This window comes from Panthera onca, chromosome A1 (genome assembly GCF_046562875.1).
Source record: "Panthera onca isolate mPanOnc1 chromosome A1, mPanOnc1 haplotype 2, whole genome shotgun sequence".
Taxonomy (NCBI): Eukaryota; Metazoa; Chordata; class Mammalia; order Carnivora; family Felidae; genus Panthera; species Panthera onca.
Window position 1 is genome coordinate 82141473 of NC_138339.1, and position 17976 is coordinate 82159448.

Sequence of the window (17976 nt, forward strand, 5' to 3'; positions counted from 1 at the left end):
GCTTTGGGAACCACCCTTTGCCTCTCTACCCCTTCCCTTCTTCAGCAGGTACTTTAGCATGTTGAACGGCTCACCTTTGCTTAACCATTTCCAAAAGCTGTATAATTAGGTAATCTTGTTTTATTTTAAACTGAGAAACAGTTGTTATCATCCTAGGGTAATTGTGAACCACAGAACACACTTTCAGAAATACTGCCTCAGAAAGTTTGTTTTTGAGAATAGTCCCCATAAAAAGCTCAGGAAGGAATTTCCTTGAAATTCTTTTAGAGGTGAATGGTATCTTCCTTGGTGGACTTCCATAGTGGAGTCCCCTCCCCCAACAATGGTACAGAGTCAGTGTCACTACCAACTGCTCAGGAGATGGGTTCTTCCACTAAAACTCAAGGTCAACATTGGAATACCTGGCCTTTCAGAAAAGAAGTTTTGTTTTATTTCATTTGGAGCTCTGCATGATTAAATCTCTGTGAATCTTCTCTTTGAACAGACATTTAAAATCCAAAAAAGACCAGCCCTTTAGAAATGCTGCCAAAGAGTTAAAAAGGAAAGTGTGAAAATGTAAGTGGCCATTTGAAGATCAGAATATTTCAATTAAAAAATTTATCACTCAACACAGGTGTTGAAATTCTTTCTAAAATTTAGATAGAAATAAAAATAAAGACTATGACTATGTTGAGTAAGGACCCAATTGGGAAAAGATTGTTATTTGTTTGGGAAAATTGTTGAAGTGGTAAGATATGAATGTAGTTCCTACCCAAACACTATGCTTATAATCTCAAACCTGTTGAAAGGGCAAAACATAGGAAAATTACTTTATAAATATTTTACAACTAGAGAACATTTTAGCTGAGCAACCTAAACATAGCCTTTTAGGTTAGAAGCAATATACTCTCACTTTCATATGATATAAATAGGTCATCCATCATTATTAGAGAACATTGTTTTTGCACTGAGTTTAAAAAAAAAGACGGAATTTTATTCTGATGGAAGGAAACAACAGGCATTGATTAAGAAAGAAAAAGGGTGTATTATATTAGCTTTCAAGAATTCTTCTGAAGATTTGTTTTGATGAATTGTCCTTTCTATGATAAATGAAACACTGAAGAGGTTTATTATCACTTGACTGAAGTCTTTCTAGAAAAGTAACTTCTAAGAGTTATGGGACACAGAGAGGCGAGTGGATGTGTTAGCCTTGGGTGAACCTTTGTGCGCTTTCTGGGGTTGCCACATCTGTACACGTACCATGTCTGGGAACATTGTGACTGGTCATTTTTACTTGGGGATTTCCACATTTCCTGAAATATTCCTCATCCCTATCTTAATATCTCCATAGGGGCCTGGTCTTTCAATTCTCCAGCTCGCAAGGGTCCCTTCTTTGGTACTGAATTGTGGCCTGCTTATGTAATGCACCTTTCCTGCATGTTACTGACATTTCATATCTTACTCTCTTTCCTATTCCTAGAGCAAAATGTTGGAAACAATGTAAATGCAAAAAATAAGAAAATGTAAAAAATAGATCCTAATGAAATACAAATCAATCATTAAAATGGTTTGTTTCCCTCTCTCTCTTTTTCACCCCCAATCCCTTATGTTCATCTGTTTCGTTTCTTAAATTCCATACATGGGTGACATCATACAATATTTGTCTTTCTCTGCCTGACCTACTTTGCTTAGCATAATACACTCTATCTCCATCCATGTCATTGCAAATGGCAAGATTTCATTCCTTTTGATGGCTGAGTAATATTACACACACACACACACACACACACACACACACACACCACATCACACACCACATCTTCTTCTTTATCCATTCATCAGTTAATGGACATTTGGGGTCTTTCCATAGTTAGGCTATTGTTGATAATACTGCTATAAACATCAGGTACATGTACCCCTTTGAATCTGTACTTTTGTATCCTTTGGGTAAATACCTATTAGTGTAATTGTGGGGTTGTAGGGTAGATCTATTTTCAACTTTTTGGGGAACCTCCATAGTGTTCTCCAGAGTGGCTGCACCAGTTTGCATTCCCACCAACAGTGCAAGAAGGTTTCCCTTTCTCCTCATTCTCACCAACATCTGTTGTTTCTTGTGTTAATTTTACCCATTCTGACAGGTGTGAGGTGGTATCTTATCATGGCTTTGGTTCGTATTTCCCTGCTGATGAGTGATGTTAAGCATCTTTTCATGTGTCTGTTACCCATTTGTATTGTATGTTTTCTTTGAAAAAAATGTCTATTCATGTCTTCTGCCCATTTCTTAACAGGATTATTTGTTTTTTGGGTGTTGAGTTTGATAAGTTCTTTATAGATTTTGGATACTAACCCTTTGTTGGATATGTCATTTGCAAATATCTTCTCCCATTCTGTAAGTTGCTTTTTAGTTCTGTTGATTGTTTCCTTTGTTGTGCAGAAGCTTTTTATCTTGATGAAGTGCCAATAGTTCATTTTTGCTTTTGTTTCCCTTGTCTCCCTTACCTTTTTTTTGTTTCCCTTCCCTTTCATTGAAAACAATGAAAACATTATTCTGCTATATATATATATATACACACACACACACACAATATATATATATAGTTGAGTATATGTATATATGTATATGTATATGTACATATATATGTGTATATGAAAACATTATTCTGCTATATATACATATATATGTAGTGGAATATACGTATATGTATATGTACATATATATGTATAGGTATATACATGTAGTGGAATATATGTATACATTATTCTACAAAATACTTTTTGTGCACATATTTGCACATATATGTACACACACTAAAGCTTAAAAACACTTTTCTTGGTATTTTGTGTCTTTTTTAGGAGTTTTATTAATTCCAGTTTCCCTACATGAATGTGTATTAGTTTCCTAATACAAAAAAACCTGCTTAGAAACACAACTATTTTCACTATAGTCCATGTTTTTTAATCCCTGTTTTTCCCTAGAGGAACTGAATTTATTTGTGTAGTTGGTTAGTATTTGTTGCCCAGATCTTGAATTTGTGTTAAGAAGTCTAAAGACTAGATCTTGCCCTCCACTGATCAGCTCTGTGATCTTGGACAAGTTCCTTGGCCTTTCTGAGCCTCAGTGTTTTCATCAACAAAAGAAGGGGTTTGGAGGAGAAAGATGCCTCAGGTACCTCTGGTGAGTCTGTGGCTGTGACTTCCCCAAGTAAGATATGATCACTTTAAGGGGTTTGTTCACTGATCGCAAGAAATACATTTTAATGATAAACACTTTTATAACATAACTGGCAGCCTTGTATAGGAATATTTGTGGGCTTTTCCAGGCCCTTACTTACTACTTTAGAACAACGGTTCTCAAACTTGAGCCTGCATCAGAATCACCTGGAGCCTTGTTAGAATATAGGCGGCTGGGCCCCAGCATGTTTCCGATTGGGTACGTCTGGGCTGGGGCTGGAGAAATTGCATTTCTAACAAGTTGCAGGTGCTGCTGGTCATCTGGAAGAAACCTACCTAAAGAAAATATCCCAGTTAGGAGAAGGCATTTCCAATACCTGTAAGTGTTTTGAATTACTTCTTTTCCCCCCTTTCCAAAATTCTTAGAAAAGTGTCCTGAAGCTCACTGAAGGATACCTTCAAGTCACTTTTAATTTTAAAATACATTTATTTAAAAACAATGAAAACATTATTCCACAGATGCTCTGAGTAGGAGCAAATGAGGAGATTAACGGGAGGCTTGGGTCTAAGGGTGGGACAGGGAAGAGAAAGTGTATTATTTCGGTTGACCAGAGTCTACTGCACGTAGCACACATGCATTTTCATTCATAAATTAGACAAGGTAGTGAGATGGCTTCTCTGTGGAGTACATTTAACTTAAATACCAAGGTGATCTCAGGATGTCTGTTACTGGCTTGGTACGTGGGTAAGCCCTCACAGACATTTTCCCTTTCTTGTCACTTAGCTTATCAAATCCATGGGAGCCAGTAGGTGTGTACATCAGACTGCAGCAAACCAGACAGAGGCGCTGACCGGGCAGGCTGCCCTGCCTGTGGAACTAGTCTGCATTCCAGAAATAAATCCTGTATTGTCACTTCTTGTATCTTTTGCACACACCACTCTCTATGCCTAGAGTGCTTTAGACTCAGCTACTTCTTGGGGGGGGGTTGTTGTTCCAATAGCCCTCTGTAAGTGACTCCACACTCGGATTTACCACATCTTACTGTCATCGTGCATTAATGCTGCTTTCTCCATGGAACTGGAAATATCTTGGGTACACAGTTGGCCTTGGGTTCATCTCTGTATCTCCAGCCCCGATCAGATCATTTGCCAAATGTTTTCTGTTGAAAATAGATCCATGGATATTCCCAGATAAATTTTTATCTTTAATGTAAGTAAAAGGATCAATAAAATAAGACTGAACTCAAAAGAAAGCAAACAAAGTGTGAAAGATCAAATACCTTTGAATTTTCTTCAGGTTCAACATAACAAACCAGCACACTTCCTTTGCTCTCCATGCACTCTCAGCTCCCAGCCTGTCATAGCCTCTGTCTGCTCCAGGAATCCACCTTGGAATCCACATTTACCTCCTGCTTTCTCCCTGGCAATCTCTGAAGGGGGTTTCTGTTTTGGTTTGTTTTTTCTCCCTTCTTAGCGATAAAACAGAGCCCCAGTATTTTCACACACAAATAAAATGGAAGATAAAATACTCGGTGCTTTGAAAGAAATGTGGAGGCATTTGATGCTATGTTAGATTTTATGCTTCCTTTTAAAAGAAAAGGTCTTACTCTCCATTTACCTATCTAGCTATTTAAGCTAGCAAGCTATCCTTATATTTCTATATATGTATGGAAAACTATTTTAAAAAGTATTTACATGGTATTTACGTGTTGTTAATCACCGATAGTTTAGATAGAAGAATTCAAGTGACTTTTAAAACACTGTTCGTTATTCTGGTCATTACTAAATCTTTTTTTTGGGGGGGGAGGGGGTACATTATTTACTTAAATTCAGTTTAGTTACATACAGTGTAGTATTGGTTTCAATAGTAGAACCCAGTGATTCATCACTTACATATAACACCCAGTGCTCGTCCCAGTAAGTGCCCTCCCTAATGCCCATTACCCATTTAGCCCATCCCCCCACCCACCACCCCTCCAGCAACCCTCAGTTTGTTTTCTGTATTTAAGAGTCTCTCAGGGTTTACCTCCCTGTCTGCTTTTATCTTATTTTTCTTTCCCTTCCCCTATGTTCATGTGTTTTGTTTCTTAAATTCCACATGTGAATGAAATCACATGATATTTGTTTTTCTCTGATGGTCAGTACTGATTCTTAAAACTATGAGGATGTGTTGGGGCACCTGGGTGGCTCAGTTGGTTGGGTGACCGACTTTAGCTCAGGTCATGATGTCACAGTTCGTGAGTTCGAGCCCCATGTCAGGCTCTGTGCCAACAGCTAAGGGTTTGGAACCTGCTTCAGATTCTGTGTCTTCCTCTCTTTCTCTACCCCTTCCCTGCTCATGCGCTGTGTCTCTCTGTCTCTCAATAATAAATACACATTAAAAAAATAAAGAAAAAAACAAAAAACTATGAGGATGTATTATTTTTACAATTGCTATCCCAAGAAGTTCTGCCTCTCTAAGTATTGAGAAGATCCTATGCCTCTTCTAATGTCAACCATGGATTTATCTGTCTTGTTACTTAGAAGACACAATTGTAAAGGTTCGTTGACTCAAGTTATCACACCCCAGAGTAGATAGGTGATTTGTATTTATTTATAGCAGTTTTGACTCTTGAAATCTTGCTGAGCTGAATTGTGTGTCTTTTCAGTCTGCAGTACACCGAACACTCTTCAGGGAATGAATCGGACACTGTTACAGGTAGATCAAGGAGGGTGTTATTTCAGGCAGTCGAGGTGGTTCTGCCTTTGCTATAAGTTAAAGCAACACTGTTTGCCAAGTTTTCCTAAAAATGGCATGGAACCTCAGAGATGAGAAATAGAGCACAAGGTGGTCGTCATCCAATTGTTCTCCACGTGAGACATGATGAAGGGTAGGTGTTCTAAATATTCTCGGCAAAGAATCTTTTCATTTTTTATCTGGATGATTTTACGAGGTTTTCTAAAGCTGCTGTGGGCCAGCTAGAGCAGTCCTTGCCAAAACAGGAGATTAAAAGGGAAGTTTTGGAGGAACCCTCAGGTGATAGATAACAATATGATCTGTGAGACAGATTTCCAAGTTAAGTGTCTGAAATGTAGTTACATATACATCAGTTATAGGATTCTATACCTCATCCACCTCTAGGATAAAAAAGTCAGGTTTTTGGGGATCAAGGAGAATGTGTGAGAATATCCTTAGAGACCTACCCCCCAAGGGGAGAAAAGTTATATGTGCTTAGGTTCAAGAGAAAGGGGCTTCGGGGTACCTGGGTGGCTCAGTCAGTTAAGCTTCTGCCTTCGGCTCAGGTCATGATCTCACCATTCGTGGGTTCGAGCCCTGCATCAGGCTCTCTGCTATCATTGCAGAGCCTGCTTTGGATCCTCTGTCCCCTTCTCTCTCTGCCCCTCCCCCTCTTGCACTCTCTGTCTCTCTGAAAAATAAACATGAAAAGAACTTAATAAACTAGACTGCTTCACTCTTAAAAAAAGAGGGAGAAAGGGGCTTCACTTGGAGAATATGATATGTGTCCCCTTAAGTGAGAAGCACACAGTAGACAGGTGTATGACTCCTACCTGGGAAATGTTCAGAGTGAGAGATGGGCTTACTATGTGCTGTGGTCCTACTGAGCCTATGGGATGGGATAAAAGGCACAGGCCAGGATGAGAGGCAGTGAAGATGACCTGGAGGTACAGCTTTGTGAGCTCCCTTTGGATTAGTGGCCGAATGCACATACCTCGGGAAGTGAAATGCCAGAGAAAACATTTTGAGGCTCAAGGACAACAGTTACCCCAGTATTAGGATTTAGTCTAAGCGGTGGCCTGCTCCAAACCGGGAATGATGGGCCAAAGGCAGGATCAGAGAGCAGGTTAGTCAGGTCACTAGTTTTTAAGGCATGTTAAGATACAGTTGGGATAAGTCAGAATTATGCCACCAGTCACTTCGGGTTTCCATATACAACGTCTTACCTACTGACAGACACGTTAATTAGTCCCATTCCTGCTGCAGAAAGCAATGACCTCAAGTGGAAATTAAAACAGCAGCATTCACAACATGGAACCAAACAACAAATAAGCAAAAACTGCCTGCTGCCAGATCACACATCATTAATTGTTGAACAAATGTAAGGAGTGTCAATTAGGAGGGGGGCCAGATGATTTGTTTGGCCTGTCACACCCACATCTACCTATGGTGGCTTAGCCTTGTTCCTGAGACCTGTTGACTCACATGGTTTGTTCCTAAGTGTATTCCTTCACCCTTGTGGAGTCTTGTCCCTAAAACTTTATCAAAGTCTGCTAGCATCTACTTGCTTCACGGGGAAACACAAGATTGGGGCATTTCAAGTACAGACCTGTAAAATTAGATGGTTATAATTCCATACTTAAATCAGTTTTGGTTAAAAAGTATAACTGAATGTTATGGATTTCTAGTTCCAACTAGAAATTGTTTATAAAGAGCTGGGAAAGAAGGGAGTCTGTTGACCCATGAGATTTGAGATGACCAGACTTGAATCATCCATTCAGTACATGGTAAATGGATAAGGTGAAGGTGACAAATATTTTCAAAACAGTGACTGTAAAATGTAAGTTACATATAAATTTATTCCATATCTTACCATAAAATTGTATATTTGTCTCTGTTTGCTATGAAGGACATTCAGCTTTACTAAAATATTGTAATGCTGATTTGAGTAGTTCAAGGATTGTTAACTCGTAAATTCCAGACTAGACTACTAATGTACATAGAAACCCAATTTATTGTAATGTTTGTTGCAGAAAACTATGGGTTTTTTTCCCACTTAAAGTTGTAAACTAAGTTTTTATCAGAGATTGATTCACCATAGGAGGTTAAGTGTTGCTGAAAATTAACTGATGCTATAATTAATCTCGCTCAGTTTAACTCAATTAGCAAAAAAGATTAGATTTTCTTAAAATTAGGAACCTAGTTAAAGGCACCAATTCTTCTTTTTGATATTTGTTTGCAAATAAAAGGAAAAGTCTAACATAGTTACTCTGAAACACTGAAAATCTCAATTTCTTTTCTATAGCTTATGGTAACCTTTACCGCTTTTGACTCAACCAGGTCTCCCCCAAGAGTAGGGACAGTAACAGATCTGACAGTGCAACCTAGACAATTTCATTGACTCATTTGGGCTTTGCCACTTGTCTGTTATTCAGAATTCTTTTTGTTGTAATTTATGGATAATTCAACTCAAAATGACTCAGGCATTAAGAGTTCATTGGTTCCCACCACTGTGGTCTATGTAATATGTGAGGTAAGATCCAGTGTTCACAGAATGCCGTTAGGATTGGTTCTCTTCCTTCTGGAAAGCCTTCCACGTTGGCTTCCTTCTCAGGCAGCTTCTCCCCTCAGTATAGCAGCAAGCCTTAGCAGATCTAGACTCACATCTTGGCAGTTTAGCATTCTCACTGGAAAAAGAGCTTCTTTCCCAACAGTTCCAGTAAAAGTTCTGTATCTAAAGGATTTTGGGTTCAGATTGGTCCATTTTGGGTTCTTCAAAGCAATCACTTTTTCAGAGGGTTTCATGGCTACAGCTGGTAAGGCCTAAGTCACATCTCCCTTCCCCACCAACAGATAGACCTAAAGTGCAAATGGGCAGATTTGGGGGTGGAGGGCATGTTTGGAGTACAGACAAGCCCTCCTTCACATGTGGACAGCCTTCTCAGGTCTTTCCCTCTTTTATTCCTTTCTTCCTGGGTGAGGTTTGTCAGTGTGCACACATTGTGCCTTCACACTGTATGCTTAGCCCCTATCTTCTCCATTCCTTTCTCATCAAAACCCTCTAGCTTCACAATCGTAGCCCCACATTGGAAGTTACATGGAGCACTTTAACTTTAAAAAGTACTGGTGCCCAAGCCCCACCACCAGAGATTTTGATCCACTTTGTCTAAAGTAGAACCCTTTCAATCATGTTTTGTAAAAGCTTCCTAGGTGATTTTAATGTGCAGGCAGGGTTGAAGGCTACTGCTCCAAACTAAACTTGATGCTGGGAAGAACCTGTCCATCCTCCACACAGAAGAAGAAGTTTGAATGCTAACCTGCCCCAAGGGTGTTGCACTTTAACCACATCCAGCTGTTATATTGAAAGAATGAAGCATTAATGGTGACATGTCAGTCATTTACCAGTACAAAGAAAGCATTTGGAGAAGCATCAGCCCTTCTCATGACTCCTGATACAGTATTAGCTCTAGTTCCTCATTTTGCCCTGACAGATGGTTTCATGGTCATGGTCATGGTGCCATGACATACACCCAGTTTATAATTAACCTGGATGAGATGAGCTACCAAATAGATGTTGGTCACTGATTTTTAGAATGAGAGATGTTTTAAAGTGCTGGCTCGTGTGTGTGTGTTGTGCGTGTGTTTCCTTCACCAAAAAATGATTCACTTAAAGAGGAAGAAATTGCCTTTACCATTGGGTTTTTATACTGATTGCTTTTGCATTTTCTCTGCCATAGGAATGAATTGTCATTGCTTGGCTCTCAAGAACAAAGTTGTATATTTTCTGCTACATGATTCATTATAAACAACAGCTTTGGGAAGGCACTCGAGGGCCAGTAATTATACTGATGAAACAGAAAGACTGTATTCCAAGTGAGGTTAATTTTAGCAGAAGTCAGATAAAAATGTTGTCAACTAACAGCAAACATGCTGGCAATGGAGCCAGATTCATTGGTGGCAGTGACTGGTTGTCTGGTCTGAGTGGTTTCCAGGGTCACCATGGAAAGCAGACTAGACCTCTTGGCAGTCCCAGGCTGTTTAAATTTTGAAGTAGATATATGAAGCTGGTTATGTAATAAACCTTATAAATCACAAGTGGAAAGTAATCTTGACTTAGAAATGTTACTAAGAATATGGAATGCTGAAAATTTACAGTCGTGTGTGTGTGTGTGTGTGTGTGTGTGTGTGTGTTGGAGTGGGGAGAGGCGCATAGATCTGTGTAGCTGATAATTGATCCAAACTTAATACATTTATTTCTCCATGGAGTAAGCTAGTCTATGAAGAAGATCCCTACATGGTGAAAAACAGTATTGCATCTTATGATGAAAGCAATTTTAATGTTTCTACAAAAAAAAAAAAAAACACCAAATACCATACTTAAATGTTGTTTAGAATTCTGTTTTCTACAAAGAATACATCTCTTTTAGGAAATGACTTAGGGCTCCTTATAGCCAGTATCTCCACTCATGCAGAAATGAGTGTTAGTGGATAATTAAACAAATGAGTCCTTCTGCAAAGAAAATTAAAGCTAAAAAAACAAAGGTAATTGGTAAAGAAGTCTGCTACTGAGGAGAACTTTAGCATAGGAGGAGAGTTGCTGTTATATTTCCATTGGAAAGATGCTGCATGTATCCTTTTCTCTTCCTTTCTTTCTCATGTGGAGAAAAGCAGCAGAAATTCTAACCACAAAAAGCTTGAGTACAAAATAAGATCTTCCCCATGATTAGTTTGATCTTTTAAGCCAGAGTAACATACTGACCAGGGGTTTTTGACCTAGAATTTAGAGATCAGTTTATAGATAAGCAATTAAGTGAGTAAGGGAAAAAAAACCATTCAAACTTGCTTAACCAATAAGAGAATGAATTGAACCATGGTACTAAGATGTTTGTGGGTGGAGACACTATTTCAGAATCTGCTTGGTAAGGGAAGTTTAAGGACATTTCTAGGGGTGTGGCCTTCCCCAATCTCTCCCCTGCACCTGTCCATTCCTTGCTTCTGATTGTTCCAGACTGACTGGAGTCTGCTTTAATCTCTTTCCGTGTGTCAGACAAGATGGACATTCACAGCAGTTTTGATAAACAACAGTGGTAGGAAGAGATGAATTTCTCAACATCCACATATCAACCTTTGAAAATTCTCTCATTGTCTCTGATTGGGCTGTGAGCTCATTCTTCAAAAATCTCTGTGGCCTGAGCTATTGGTATTCAAACTGACCCAAACTGACCCAATGTGGCAGGCTGAATTCCTGGAATTTATGAATGTGTTGCCATATTAAGCAAAAGGGACTTTGCAGATGTGATTAAGGATTTTGAGCTGGGGAAACTACCCTGTGTTATTTTGATAGGCTCAGTGTAGTCACAGGGTTCCTTATAAAGGGGAGGTAAGAGGGGCAGAATCATAGAGAAGGAAATGGCAGAGTGGAATCCAAGGTCAGAGAGAGCCTGATTGGAAGAGGCTATGCTTCTGGCTTTGAAGGTGGAGGATGTGGCCATGGGGCAACGAGTTCAGGCTGCCTCTAGAAGTTAGAAAAAGCAGGGAAATGGATTTTTTCCCCGAAGCCTCTGGAAGGAATGCAGCCTGGTGACACCTTGACTTTAGAACTTCTGCTCTCTAGAACTGTAAGAGAATAAATGTGTATTGTTTGAGCCAGTAAATTTGTAATCATTTGTTATAGCAGCAATAGGAAACTAATATACCAAGTGTGTGCCCAACCCACTAGGGTTACAGGAACACAATGATTGATAGCCCAAATAGGAGCACATGAAGGGTGGGGGAGAGGTGACTTTTCCAGAGGGATACTGGAGGGCAAAAACAACATGTATATCACATTAATCAAGCAAAATTTGATGCTGAGCAATCTGGAAGTTGGAGAAAGAATTCCAGAAGTATAGTTGGTAGAAGAAAAAGGAACTGGGACCTTTTCAAATAAAATTAATAGAAAGCATTTCTAAAGCTCCTGCAGAGCTTGTTCTGTCTAGTCTTTGTCCATATTTTTCTCCTGTCTTCCTCTGGGAGGGAGGATCTTCTGGAATGGTTTGCATTATTTTAGTGGACTTCTTGGAGGAATCAGTAATACATACCCTTGCAAGAAAGTATCAGTTATACTATACTTCTAAGGCAAATCTCTATAAACTTATAGATTTAGCTATTCCTAAAGTATTCATTTCCTATGCAAAGTTTTTGCTGTCTGTATGTCTTGGAACGTTTATTTAAGGTAGTTTGAAAATGTAGCTGGCTTGAAGCTAGGAACTAAAATGAATAATTAATTTATATTTTGAATAAAGCCAGGAAAGGAGTCTCTCTCCCATTTCTTTATTTGCCAGTGATCAATTTTTAAAATTCAGGCTGTCAAACTGCAGTTATATGTGAAAGATGTCAATGATTTTTGCCACATTAAGGCACCGACTTCTCTCTCATTAATGTTTTTCTTCAAATCAACTCATTTTTTAACTTACCACAAAGAAATTTTTAGCACTTAATATATAACTGTGAAAATACAAAAGTCCATCATCTCAAATCATTTAATGTACCATCAGTTTTTCAGATTTAAGATTTTTGAGTACTCTTTTAGTTTACAGAACAGCTTTAATTATCTTTTACCATAGCTGTACTAGCAATCTAAAAGCATAGACATCAGCCTTGGCTTCCAATAGAGACCGAAAGGATAATTTGGACTAATATTGCCATTAAGAACAACTAAAATGGGTGCAAAAATATGAAAATAACCTTTTTGAAAGTATCAGAGAACCACCAAGGCTGCAAAGAATTATGGGACTAAGATCCAGGATAGTAAATCCAGAGGGATGAGCTCAGAATTTTTGAGCTGTTTTTGCCACAGCTTTGCCTGCCATGTTCAGAAACATGGGTTGAGGACCTGAAAAGCTGAGCAATATTTTAACAAAATCATGTGACTGGGTGGCGGGGAGAATGAAAACAAGGTCCCTGACAAACTCCTAGGCACTGGGTTGGCACCCCGTAGATGCATCCATTACCCAAGTAAGAGTGTATAGAAGTTAGACCAATGTTCTCAGGTACTAAAGCCCAGGTGATTCAAATAATTTTAATCCCTTTGTGTGTTAAGCAAATCCAAAATTGCAGTTTTCATGGTCCCTACCAGAAGTAAAAGTGAATTCTCTTGGGGAAAAAGATTGTATTCTTACAGGGCTCAAGTTGCATCTATTATTTTTAATGTGCAATATCTGGCACTCAATAAAAAATAAAAGGTGTATCAGGAAACTAGACAGTATAATTAAAAACTACAAACAGAAACAGATTCACAGAGAATCTAGATAATAGAATTCAAAACTATGTGTATAATTTGATTAAAGAGATAAAAGACAAGATCAATAACTTTTGCAAAGAATGGGAAGTTCAATGAAAAGAAATGAGAAATATAGTATCTAAAATTAATGACACAAGGGTTTGACTTAGAAGATCATGTGCTACCCAGGAGAGAATTAATAAACAGAGCAGCAGGTAAGAGAAAACATCTAGAATGAAGGGACAAGAGGTTGGGAATTCTAAAACAAGAGAAAGATGTAAAAAAAGATATAGAAAAAAGTCACATATGTTTCATTGAAATCTCAGAAGAAGGAGAAAAATTGAAAGGGGCAGAAGAAATATTTGAAGAGATAATGGCTGAAAAAATTTCCCAAACTGATGAAAGACATCAAGCCATAGATTTGACAAGCAATACAAGCCTCAGGCAAGGTAAATTCAAAGAAAATCACAGCTAGACACATGATACTAAAACTGCTGAAAAGAAATGTCAAAGATAAAAATCTCTTACAAAGCAGAGTATTGCCTAATTTGTTGGTATATAATTTTTCATAATATTCTCTTATAATTTTTTGTATTCCTCATATGTTGGTTGTAATCTCTCTCATTCATGATTTTATTTATTTGGGTTCTCTCTCTCTCTCTCTCTCTCTCTCTCTCTCTCTCTCTCTTTTTGATAGGTCTGGCTCGGGGTTTATAAATTTTATTAAACCAGCTCCTGGTTTTATTGCTATGTTCTACTGTTTTTGTTTGTTTCTGTATCATTTATTTCTGCTCTAATCCTTTTTATTTCCCTTCTTCTGCCGCGCATTTAGGTTTCATTTGTGGTTCCTTTTCTAGCTCCTTTCAGTGTAAGGTTAGGTTGTGTTTTTTAAATTTGTCTTTCTTCTTGAGGTAGACCTGTATTACTATATACTTCCCTCTTATGGTCACTTTTGCTGCATTCCAAAGGTTTTTGGACCATCATGTTTTCATTTTCATTTGTTTCTATGTATTTTTAAAATTTCTTCTTTAATTTCATGGTTAGTTGACCATTCATTCTTTAGTAGGATATTCTTTAACCTCCATGTATATGGAAGAAATTGATTAATTTCTAGAAACATAAACTACCAAAATGGAAATCGGAAGAAATCAAAAATTTGAACAGACCCTTAACCAGCAAAGAAATTGAATCATTAATCAAAAATATTCCAACAAACAAAATTCCAGGAACAGATGGCTTCCCAAAGGAATTCTACCAGCCATTTAAAGAATTGATACCTATTCTCAAACTGTTCCAGAAAACAGAAATGAAAGGAAAACTTCCAAACTCATTCTACAAGACCAGCATTACCTTGATTCCAAAACCAGACAAAGACCTGACTAAAAAAGAGAATATATCCCAGGGACTAATATCCCTGATGAACATGGATGCAAAAATTCTCAACAAAATACTAGCCAATTGAATCCAACAGTCCATTAAAAGAGTCATTCGCCACCATTAAGTGGGATTTATTTTTGGGCTGCATGGGGGGTTAAATATTTACAAATCAACATGATACACCACATTAATAAAAAGAAAGGATTAGAACTGTATGATCCTTGCAATAGATGCACAAAAAGCATTTGACAAAGCACAGCACCTATTCTTGATAAAAACTCTCAACAAAGTAGGGATAGAAGGAACATACCTCAACTACATAAAGGCCATATATGAAAGACCCATAGTTAATATTCTTAATGGGGGAAAACTGAGAGATTTTCCTCTACAGTCAGGAACAAGAAAGGGGTGTCCAATTACACCATTGTTATTTAACATAGTACTGGAAGTCCTAGCCTCAGTAATTGGATAACAAAATGAAATAAAAGGCATCCAAATTGGCAAGAAAGAAGTCACTTTCACTATTCACAGAGGACACGACACTCTAGAGAATCAGAACGATTCCACCAAAAAATTGCTGGAACTGATACGTGAATTCAGTAAAATCACAGGATAAAAAATCAACATGCAGAAGTCTGTTGCATTTCTATACATTAATAATGAAGCAGCAGAAAGAGAAATCAGGGAATCGATCCCATTTACAATTGCATCAAAATCCATAACAAAGGTAGGAATAAACCTAACCAAAGAAGTAAAAATCTGTACTCTGAAAAACTATAGAACACTTATGGAAGAAATTGAAGATGATGCTAAGAAATGGAAAAATCTTCCATGCTCATGGATTGGAAGAACAAATATTGTTAAAATGTTTGTGCTACCCAAAGCAATCTGCAGATTTAATACAATCCCTATCAAAATACCATCAGCAGTTTTCACAGAACTAGAACAAAAAAATCCTAAAATTTCCATGGTTCCACAAAAGTCCCTGAATAGCCAAAGCAATCTTGCAAAAGAAAAGCAAGGCTGAAGGCATTACAATTCCAGACTTCAGACTTCAAGCTATGTTGCAAAGCTGTAGCCGTCAAGACAGTATGGTACTAGCACAAAAATAGACACATAGATCAATGTAACAGAATGCAAAACCCAGAAATGGACCCACAAGTATATGGCTAACTAATGTTTTACAAAGCAGTATAGAAAATCCAATTGAAAAAAGATGGTCTTTTCAACAAATGGTATTGGGAAAACTGGATGGTGACATGCAGAAGAATGAAACTGGATCACTTTCCTACACCATACACAAAAATAAACTCAAAATGGATGAAAGACCTAACTGTGAGACAGGAAACCATCAAAATTCTGTAGGAGATCACAGGCAGCAACCTCTTTGACTTTGGCTGTAGCAACTTCTTACTAGACACCTCTCTAGAGGCAAGGGAAACAAAAGCAAAAATGAACTACTGTGACCTCATCAAGATAAAAACCTCCTGCGCAGCAAAGGAAACAATCAGCAAAACTAAAAGGCAACTTATGGAATGGGAGAAGATACTTGCAAATGACATATCAGAGAAAGGGTTAGTATCCAAAATCTATAAAGATCTTGCCAAACTCAACACCCAAAAAACAAATAATCCAGTCAAGAAATGGCAGAAGACATGAATAGACATTTTTTCAAAGAAGACATACAGATGGCTAACAGGTACATGAGAATATGCTTAACATCACTCATCAGGAGGGAAATACAAATCAAAACTACAGTAAGATATCACCTCACATCTGTCAGAATAGTTAAAATTAACAATACAGGAAACAACAGATGATGGCATATTCATCCATATTTGGAATTTAAGAAACAAAACAGATGAACATGGGGGAAAAAAGAGGCAAACCATAAAACAAACCCTTAGCTGAGAACAAACTGAGAGTTGCTAAGGGGGTGGTGGTTCTTGGGGCGATGGGTTAAATAGGTGACGGGGATTAAGGAGGGCACTTGTTGTGATGAGCACTGGGTGTTATATGTAAGTGATGAATCACTAAATTCTACTCCTGAAATTAATATTATACTATATATTAAGTAATTGGAATTTAAATAAAAACTTGAAACTGCAAACAAAACAAAATAAAGTAAGCAGAGTAAAAAGACAAAGTTTAGAAAAACAATTGACTCTAGAACACAGTTGGGCAGTATTTTCCAAATTACTGAAATAAAATAATTTCCAGCCTAAAGAAAATGAAGATAAAATAAATGCTTTTTCAGACAAATAAAAACTGGCAGAATTCATAACCAGATCTGCACTAAAGGAAATACTAGGTTTTCAGGTAGAAAAACATCCCAGATGAAAGCTTAAAGATGCAGGCAGAAATGACAAGCACTGAAAAAGGTAAATCTAAATGAGTATTGATAGTATGAAACAATAATACTATATAAACATATAATCAAAATACATATACTTTAAAGTTATATAAGACAACAATAGTATATATTTTTACAGAAGAAGTGAATGGGATCAAAACCTTTCATTATCTGAAAGGAGATAAAATATTCTTTTAAGTTAAACTTATGTAAGTTAAAGATGATTGTTGCAACCTCTGGTATAACCACTTTAAGAGCATTAAAATACTGTAAAACTACCAAATTAGTGAGTGGGAGCAGAATTTAAAAAATCAATCTGAAATAAGAATGGAAATACAAAAATAGAAACGTAAACAATTCTATAATATCAACCCAATAGCTACAAGTAATTTTAGCTTTCAGATACTGATCTCTAAGTACCATTTCCAACTAAAGGCACAAGAATGTCTTAGAGAAATGCCCAGTCCAAGGAAACATTGAAGATTTGCTTTGTCACAACAAATAAGAGAGTTATCAAAGACCACTGGGATCATGTCAAATGAACTCAAAAACCAACTTGAACTGATTCTCACTAGTTTAAGGTTGTAAAATTTGATAATGAGAATAATAAAAGCAAACATATTTAAACCCATGTATTCAAAACCATTAATTAATAAATCTTCCAACAGACTCAGAGATTGCCTTTTGAGGACACAAGGTCACCAACTCATTATAAATAATGATAAATATAGGGAAAGACTCAAGAAGTTCTTCTAATTTTCCTATAGAACCATACCACAAGTAACCAAGTGGTTGGCAAAGAGAAGTTCCTTCTTACATAAGTATTTTAAGTAAGCAAAATAAATGATAGAGTTAAGAATTCATCATTTTACAGCCCTTAATGAATTAATGGATCTGTGAACCAACCATCAGTGGTTCTTAGCATCACTTAAAAAAGGCATTTGGATATCATGTACTTCCTTATAGAAGTTTATAGCAACCTCAGAAAAGTGGCTTGCGAAAAAGGAAAAAAAAAATTAAACTTGAATGTGATCAAGCTTCTAGACATTACTAGCAGTTTAAAAGAGACAGAAGACCATAAGACAACCTAGTTTCTTTAGCAACAAAATTGCAAGGAAA

General features: G+C 37.3%; 1 long non-coding RNA gene across 1 annotated transcript in view; it reads right to left on the reverse strand.

The window, feature by feature from the left end:
• The window catches only part of LOC144615639 (uncharacterized), a 30006-nt gene that overhangs the window by 5677 nt on the left and 6353 nt on the right, over positions 1-17976 (reverse strand). The window contains exons 2-3 of the long non-coding RNA XR_013554007.1: positions 4194-4310; positions 3312-3486 (exon numbers count right to left, since the gene is read on the reverse strand). This is a non-coding gene — a long non-coding RNA (uncharacterized LOC144615639). The remainder of the gene's footprint in view (positions 1-3311; positions 3487-4193; positions 4311-17976) is intronic.